Source organism: Pristiophorus japonicus, chromosome 10, assembly GCF_044704955.1.
Source record: "Pristiophorus japonicus isolate sPriJap1 chromosome 10, sPriJap1.hap1, whole genome shotgun sequence".
In the NCBI taxonomy this organism is placed as follows: Eukaryota; Metazoa; Chordata; class Chondrichthyes; family Pristiophoridae; genus Pristiophorus; species Pristiophorus japonicus.
This window is the reverse complement of record NC_091986.1, coordinates 159,927,667-159,935,610: the sequence shown is the minus strand read 5'-3', so window position 1 is coordinate 159,935,610 and position 7,944 is coordinate 159,927,667. Positions and strand designations below refer to the sequence as shown.

The following is a 7,944-nucleotide window of genomic DNA, read 5'->3' as shown; positions in this document are numbered from 1 at the left end:
TATTTAACCTCTTGCAACCTGTATTACACTACCACCAGAGGGCCTACCTGTTGGAGTCCCAAGGGATCCCAGTATCCCTTGGGAGCACGGTATATAAGCAGGCCGCCAACGAGGTACCTGCACTCTGGAGTCTCATTAAAGGAGCTAAGGTCACACTTGTTCATTGTACACAGTACTCAGTTTCATCCTTTAATATGAGCATAGCAATTGGCGATGAGGTAACGAACAACCGCGCAAAAATGCAAAGAACAGTTGCTATCCTGGAGGGGGACGATTGGGAGGCCTTCGTGGAGAGACTCGACCAATACTTCATGGCCAACGAGCTGGAAGGGGACAAGAACGCTACCAAACGAAAGGCGATCCTCCTAACTGTCTGTGGGGCAACAACCTATGGTCTCATGAAGAACCTCCTAGCTCCGGCAAAACCAAGAGAGAAATCCTATGAAGAATTGTGTACGCTGGTCCGGGAGTACCTAAATCCCAAGGAAAGCGTTTTCATGGCGAGATATCAGTTCTACATGTGTCAATGATCGGAGGGCCAGGAAGTGGCGAGCTGTGTCGCTGAACTAAGGCGCCTCGCAGGACATTGTGAGTTTGAGGGATTCCTAGACTTTTTTGTACTGGGCATTGGCCATGAGACAATCCTTCGCAAACTGACTGTAGAAACTCTGAATCTAAGTAAAGCCATAACGATAGCCCAGGCATTTATGTCCACCAGCGACAACACCAAATAGATTTCGCAGAGTAAAGAAGTTTCGGCCATTACTGTGCACAAAGTAACGTCGGTTTCGAGCAGAAATATACATGGCAGAACGTACATGCCGGCTGCTGCTGCCTGACCTCAGATGGCCCAGAGTCCGCCATCAATAGTTAATGCGAGGCAGTTAACATCTTGTTGGCATTGTGGAGGTGATCATTGGCCCCATCAATGCCGCTTCAAGCACTATGTGTGCAACGGTTGCAGAACGAGTTGCCAGCCCTGCAAACCACCAAGTTGCAGAGGAAGATCGATCCACTGTGGATCAGGCTGAATTGGAGACTCGTACTGAGGAAGCAGAAATGTACAGGGTACACACATTCACTACGAAATGTCCACCAATAATGTTGAAAGTTGAACTGAATGGTATTCCAGTATCGATGGAACTGAACATGGGGCCAAGTCAGTCCATAATGAGTAAAAAGGCCTTCGACAGGCTGTGGGGCAAAAAGGCACACAGGCCCAAGCTCAGCCCCATTCACACCAAACTAAGGACTTACACCAAGGAACTAATCCCTGTAATTGGCAGTGCAGAAGTCAAAGTCTCCTATGATGGAGTAGTACACAAACTCCCACTGTGGATTGTGCCAGGGGATGGCTCCACATTGGCAGAAGCTGGCTGAGAAAAATCCACTGGAACTGGGACGACATCCGAGTCGACGACACCTCATGTGCCCAGGTTCTGAGCAAGTTCCCATCGTTGTTCGAGCCAGGCATTGGAAGCTTCTCGGGGGTGAAAGTGCAGATCCATTTGGTTCCCGGTATGCAACCCATCCACCACAAGGCACGGCGGTACCGTACATGATGCGTGACAAAGTGGAAATTGAGCTGGACAGGCTGCAGCGAGAAGGCATCATCACGGCGGTGGAATTCAACGAGTGGGCTAGTCCAATTGTCCCAGTACTTAAAGAGGATGGCACAGTTAGAATTTGTGGGGACTATAAAGTAACGATTAACCGTTTTTCGCTACAGGACCAGTACCCGCTACCCAAGGCAGACGACCTATACGCGACCCTAGCTGGAGGGAAGACATTCACCAAGCTGGACTTGACCTCGGCCTACATGACGCAGGAGCTGGAGGAGTCTTCGAAAGGCCTCACCTGCATCAACACGCACAAAGGTCTGTTCATTTATAACCGGTGCTCATTCGGGATTTGGTCGGCCGCGGCAATCTTTCAACAGAACATGGAGAGCCTGCGAAAGTCGGTTCCTTGCACCGTGGTTTTCCAGGACCACATACTGGTTACAGGTCGGGACACCATCGAGCATTTGAAGAATCTGGAAGAGGTTCTTAGTCGATTGGATCGCGTGGGGCTCAGGTTGTTTTCCTGGCGTAGGAGGTCGAGTTCTTGGGAAGAAAAATCGCGACAGATGGCATCCGACGCCAAGACGGAGGCCATCAAGAACGCGTCGAGACCACAGAAAGTGACGGAGCTGCGGTCGTTCCTGGGACTCCTTAACTATTTCGGTAATTTCCTTCCTGGGTTAAGCACCCTGCTAGAACCCCTACATGAGCATAGCAGCCACAAGTTGTTGGGCAATTTACGCAGCTCCTCCATTAGCTTCGCAAAATCAGCATCTTGCCCTTAGTCTCCCTGTGATTTTCAGGAAGTTGCTGCTTTTGCATATTAAGGGGACGGTAGCATAGTGGTTATGTTAGCGGACGAGTAATCCAGAAGCCTGAATCCAGAGCCTTGAGTTCAAATCCCATCATGGCAGCTGGGGAAATTTAAATTCAGTCAAGTTAATAAATCTGACTTTTTTAAAAAGCATGAGACCATAATCAGATTAAATCTCATTTTATCAATAATGGTGACCATGAAACATTTCGACGATTGTCGTAAAATCCCATCTGGTTCACTAATGTCCGTCAAGGAAGGAAATTTGCCATTCTTATCTGGTCTGGCCTATATGTGACTCCAGGCCCACAGCAATGTGATTGACTCTTAACTGCTCCTTGAAATGGCTCAGCAAGCCACTCAGTTGTTAGAAATTGCTACAAGAAACTGTTATGTATGTAAACCTGTAAATGCCATGTCTAACCACCAGAGGGCTTATCCCCTGGAGTCCCAAGGGATCCCACAATCGCTTGGGAGCACCTGTATATAAGGAGGCCTCACAGGCTGGAGAGGCACTCTGAGATCTGTAATAAAGGACTACGGTCACACCTTACTTTGTGCTTTCAGTATCTAGTCTGACTCTTTATTCAAGACATAACAACTGGCGACGAGATACAAATGCAGAGAACCATGGGCATTCTGGAGAAATTTTCAGAGGGAGATGATTGGGAAACCTTCGTGGAGCGACTCGACCAATATTTCGTGGTCATCGAGCTGGAAGGAGAAGCGAACGCTGCCAAACGAAGGGCGATCCTCCTCATCGTTTGCGAGGCACCAACATATGGCCTCATGAAAAATCTGTTCGCTCCAGCAAAACCCACAGACAAGTCAAAGGATGAGTTGTGTACACTGGTCCGGCAGCATCTAAACCCGAAGGAAAACGTTCTGATGGCGAGGTATCGGTTCTACACATGCAAGAGGTCTGAAGGCCAGGAAGTGGCGAGCTACGTTGCCGAGCTAAGGTGCCTTGCAGGACATTGCGAATTTGGAGGACACTGGGAGCACATGCTCAGGGACTTCTTTGTACTTGGCATTAGCCATGAAGTAATGCTTCACAAACTTTTGACTGTAGAGACTCCAACCTTGAGTAAAGCCATAGCGATAGCCCAGTGACAACACCAAACAAATTTCTCAGCACACGAGTTCTGTTGCAAGTACTGTGAACAAAGTAACGTTTTCGAATCGAAATGTACTGGGCAGGACTTACACGTCTGCAGTTGCACGTCCGCAGATGACTGAGTCCACCATCAAGGGTGGTGAATACAAGGCCATTAACACCTTGTTGGCGCTGCGGGGGTGATCATCGTTTCCATTCATGCCACTTCAAAGGATACATTTGCAAGTGTTGTGGAACAATGGGACACCTCCACCGTATGTGCAGGTGAGCTGCAAACCCTGCTAATCCTGCAAATCACCATGTTGCAGAGGAGGACAGATCCACGGTGGATCACGATGAACCAGAGCCTCAGACCAAGGAGGCAGAGGTATATGGGGTGCACAGAGTTACCACAAAGTCTCCCCCAATAATGCTGAAGGTTGACTTAAATGGACTCCCCGTGTCCATAGAGCTGGACACGGGCGCAAGCCAGTCCATAATGAGCAAAAAGACTTTCTATAAATTGTGGTGCAGCAAGGCCTCAAGGCCAGTCCTGACTCCCATTCGTATTAGATTGAGAATGTACAAAAAGGAACTGATTCCCGTAATCGGCAGTGCTACCGTAAAGGTCTCCTACGATGGAGTGGTGCACGAGTTACCACTCTGGGTGGTACCGGGCGATGGCCCCACGCTGTTCGGTAGGAGCTGGCTGGGAAAGATACACTGGAACTGGGACGACGTCTGAGCACTTTCGTCCATTGACGACACCTCGTGCCCAGGTCCTAAACAAGTTCCCTTCGCTGTTCGAACCAGGCATCGGGAAGTTCCAAGGAGCAAAAGTGCAGATCCATTTGATTCCAGGGGCGTGACCCATCCATCACAAGGCGAGAGCAGTACCTTACATGATGAAAGAGAGGGTGGAGATCGAACTGGATAGGCTGCAACGAGAAGGCATCATTTCGCAGATCGAATTCAATGAGTGGGCCAGTCCGATTGTTCCAGTCCTCAAGGGAGACAGCACTGTCAGAATCTGTGGTGATTATAAAGTAACTATCAATCATTTCTCACTGCAGGATCAATATCCGCTACCGAAGGCAGATGACCTTTTTGCGACGCTGGCGGGAGGAAAGACATTCACGAAGCTGGACTTGACCTTGGCCTACATGACGCAGGAGCTGGAGGAATCATTGAAAGGCCTCACCTGCATCAACACGCACAAAGGTCTCTTCATTTGCAACAGGTGCCCGCTTGGGATTTGATCGGCCGCGGCGATATTCCAGAGGAACATGGAAAGCTTACTGAAGTCAGTCCCGCGCACCGTGGTCTTCCAGGACGACATCTTGGTTACAGGTCGAGACACTGTCGAGCACCTGCAGAACCTGGAGGAGGTTCTTCGTCGGCTTAATCATGTGGGGCTCAGGTTAAAACGCTCGAAGTGCGTCTTCCTGACACCTGAAGTGGAGTCCCTGGGGAGAAGAATCGCGGCGGACGGCATCAGGCACACCGACTCGAAGACGGAGGCAATCAAGAACGCACCGAGACCACAGAACGTGGCAGAGCTGCGGTCGTTTCTGTTGTGCCTCTGTAAAGCATGCACACCCATGTTGTGCCACCAGGGAGCGCATCCCCTGAAGTCCCAAGGGATCCCAGCATCCCTTGGGAGCACTGTATATAAGCCGGCCCCTCAGGCTTGTTCCTCACTCTGGAGTGTCTTAATAAAGACTGAGGTCACTGTTACTCTAACCTTCCTGTGTGCAGTCTTATCTGTGTTAGGAACACAATAGTTTCTCGGACTCCTGAACTATTTTGGTAACTTCTTACCGGGTCTTAGCACATTGTTAGAACCCCCGCGTATTTACTGCGTAAGGGAGATGAATGGGTATTGGGTAAAAGCCAAGAAAATACCTTTGAGAAAGCGAGGAAGCTGTTATGTGCAAACAAATTGCTTGTGTTGTACGATCCATGTAAACGTTTGGTACTAGCATGTGATGCATTGTCGTACGGGGTCGGGTGTGCATTGTAACAAGCTAATGAATTTGGGAAATTGCAACCGGTTGCTTATGTATCCAGAAGTCTGTATAAGACTGAGCGGGCCTACAGTATGATCGAAAAAGGAGCATTAGCGTGTGTTTACGGGGTAAAGAAAATGCATCGATATGAGTTCGGGCTCAAAATTGAATTGGAAACCGACCATTAGCCGCTTATACCCCTCTTTTCTGAAAGCAAGGGGATAAATACGAATGCATCGGCCCGCATCCAGAGATGTGCATTCACATTTTTTTATTTATTTTTTATTTATTCGTTGCCAATCTTTCCAATTCTTTGTCAAATCACAAACGCCAGAGGTCACCTTGCACACATCAAGGATCACTCTGCGCCAATGCTCTTAGCCAAAAGGCCTAGAGCCACTGCACCGTTCCTGGAAGTACTGCAATACCAGGTTCGTGCCATGGAGGTGGATGGGTCAGGCCCCCCACACACCTCCATGGAGGTGGATGGGTCAAGCCACCCCACCCACCTCCTATTTCCAAAAAGCATAGGAGAATCACCTTCCTGATCCAGGGAGAACCACGTTGGGGTCATGGTTACTCCCCTGTCAGGTCAGTTACGCATGATATTAGCCAAAAGGCCGAGAAGCGATGTGCATTCACATTGTCCGCATACAACTACGCCATCCGTTACAGGCCAGGCACAGAAAACTGTGCCGATGCTCTCAGTAGGCTGCCATTGCTCACCACAAGGGTGGAGATGGCACAGCCCACAGATTTAGTCATGGCAATGGAAGCATTCGAGAGTGAGCAATCACCTGTTACCGCCCGACAGATTAGAACCTGGACGAGCCAGGACCCCTGACTGACCTTAGTAAAAAAACTGTGTGCTCCATGGGAGTTGGTCTAGTGTCCTGTTAGAGATGCACGAAGAAGTAAAGCCGTACCAGCGGCGCAAAGATGAAATGTCTATAGAAACATAGAAACATAGAAAATAGGTGCAGGAGTAGGCCATTCGGCCTTTCGAGCCTGCACCACCATTCAATAAGATCATGGCTGATCATTCACCTCAGTACCCCTTTCCTGCTTTCTCTCCATACCCTTTGATCCCTTTAGCCGTAAGGGCCATATCTAACTCCCTCTTGAATATATCCAATGAACTGGCATCAACAACTCTCTGCGGTAAGGAATTCCACAGGTTAACAACTCTCCGAGTGAAGAAGTTTCTCCTCATCTCAGTCCTAAATGGTTTACCCCTTATCCTTAGACTATGTCCCCGGTTCTGGATTTCCCCAACATCGGGAACATTCTTCCTGCATCTAACCTGTCCAGTCCTGTCAGAATTGTATATGTTTCGATGAGATCCCCTCTCATCCTTCTAAACTCCAGTGAATACAGGCCCAGTCGATCCAGTCTCTCCTCATATGTCAGTCCTGCCATCCCAGGAGTCATCTGGTAAACCTTCGCTGCAATCCCTCAATAGCAAGAACGTTCTTCCTCAGATTAGGAGACCAAAACTGAAAACGATATTCCAGGTGAAGCCTCACTAAGGCCCTGTACAACTGCAGTAAGACCTCCCTGCTCCTATACTCAAATCCCCTAGCTATGAAGGCCAACATGCCATTTGCCTTCTTCACCGCCTGCTGTACCTGCATGCCAACTTTTAATGTCTGATGTACCATGACACCCAGGTCTCGTTGCACCTCCCCTTTTCCTAATCTGCCGCCATTCAGATAATATTCTGCCTTCGTGTTTTTGCCACCAAAGTGGATAACCTCACATTTATCCACATTATACTGCATCTGCCATGCATTTGCCCACTAACCTAACCTGTCCAAGTCACCCTGCAGCCTCTTAGCATCCTCCTCACAGCTCACACCGCCACCCAGCTTAGTGTCATCTGCAAACTTTAGAGATATTACACTCAATTCCCTTATCCAAATCATTAATGTATATTGTAGATAGCTGGGGTCCCAGTACTGAGCCTTGCAGCACCCCACTAGTCACTGCCTGCCATTCTGAAAAGGGCCCGTTCATCCCTACTCTCTGCTTATACAGGCTGACTGCCTCCTATGGGGTAATCGGGTAGTGGTGCCAAAAAAGGGCAGGGACACTTTCATCCACAGCACCCACCCAGGCATCGTAATGATGATAGCCAGATCCCACGTGTGGTGGCCCGATTTCGATGCAGACTTACAGTCCTGCGTGCACAAATGTAATACATGTTCACAGTTAAGCAATGCACCCAGGAAGGCGTCACTAAGTTTATGGTCCTGGCCCTCCAAACCATGGTCCAGGGTCCATGTCGACTATGCAGACCCATTCTTGGGAAAAATTTTCTTAGTGGTTGTAGATGCGTACTCCAAATGGATTGTGTTATATATGTAAACTTGTATTTACTCTGTACAGCCACCCGAGGGCTCAACCCCTGGAGTCCCAAGGGATCGCATAATCCCTTGGGAGCACATGTATTTAAGGAGACCT

The 7,944-nt window shown here is 49.0% G+C and overlaps 1 pseudogene; it reads right to left on the bottom strand.

The window, feature by feature from the left end:
• Positions 1-5,875: 5,875 nt before the first annotated feature.
• On the bottom strand, positions 5,876-6,113 carry LOC139275403 (U2 spliceosomal RNA; annotated as a pseudogene).
• Positions 6,114-7,944: the final 1,831 nt, after the last annotated feature.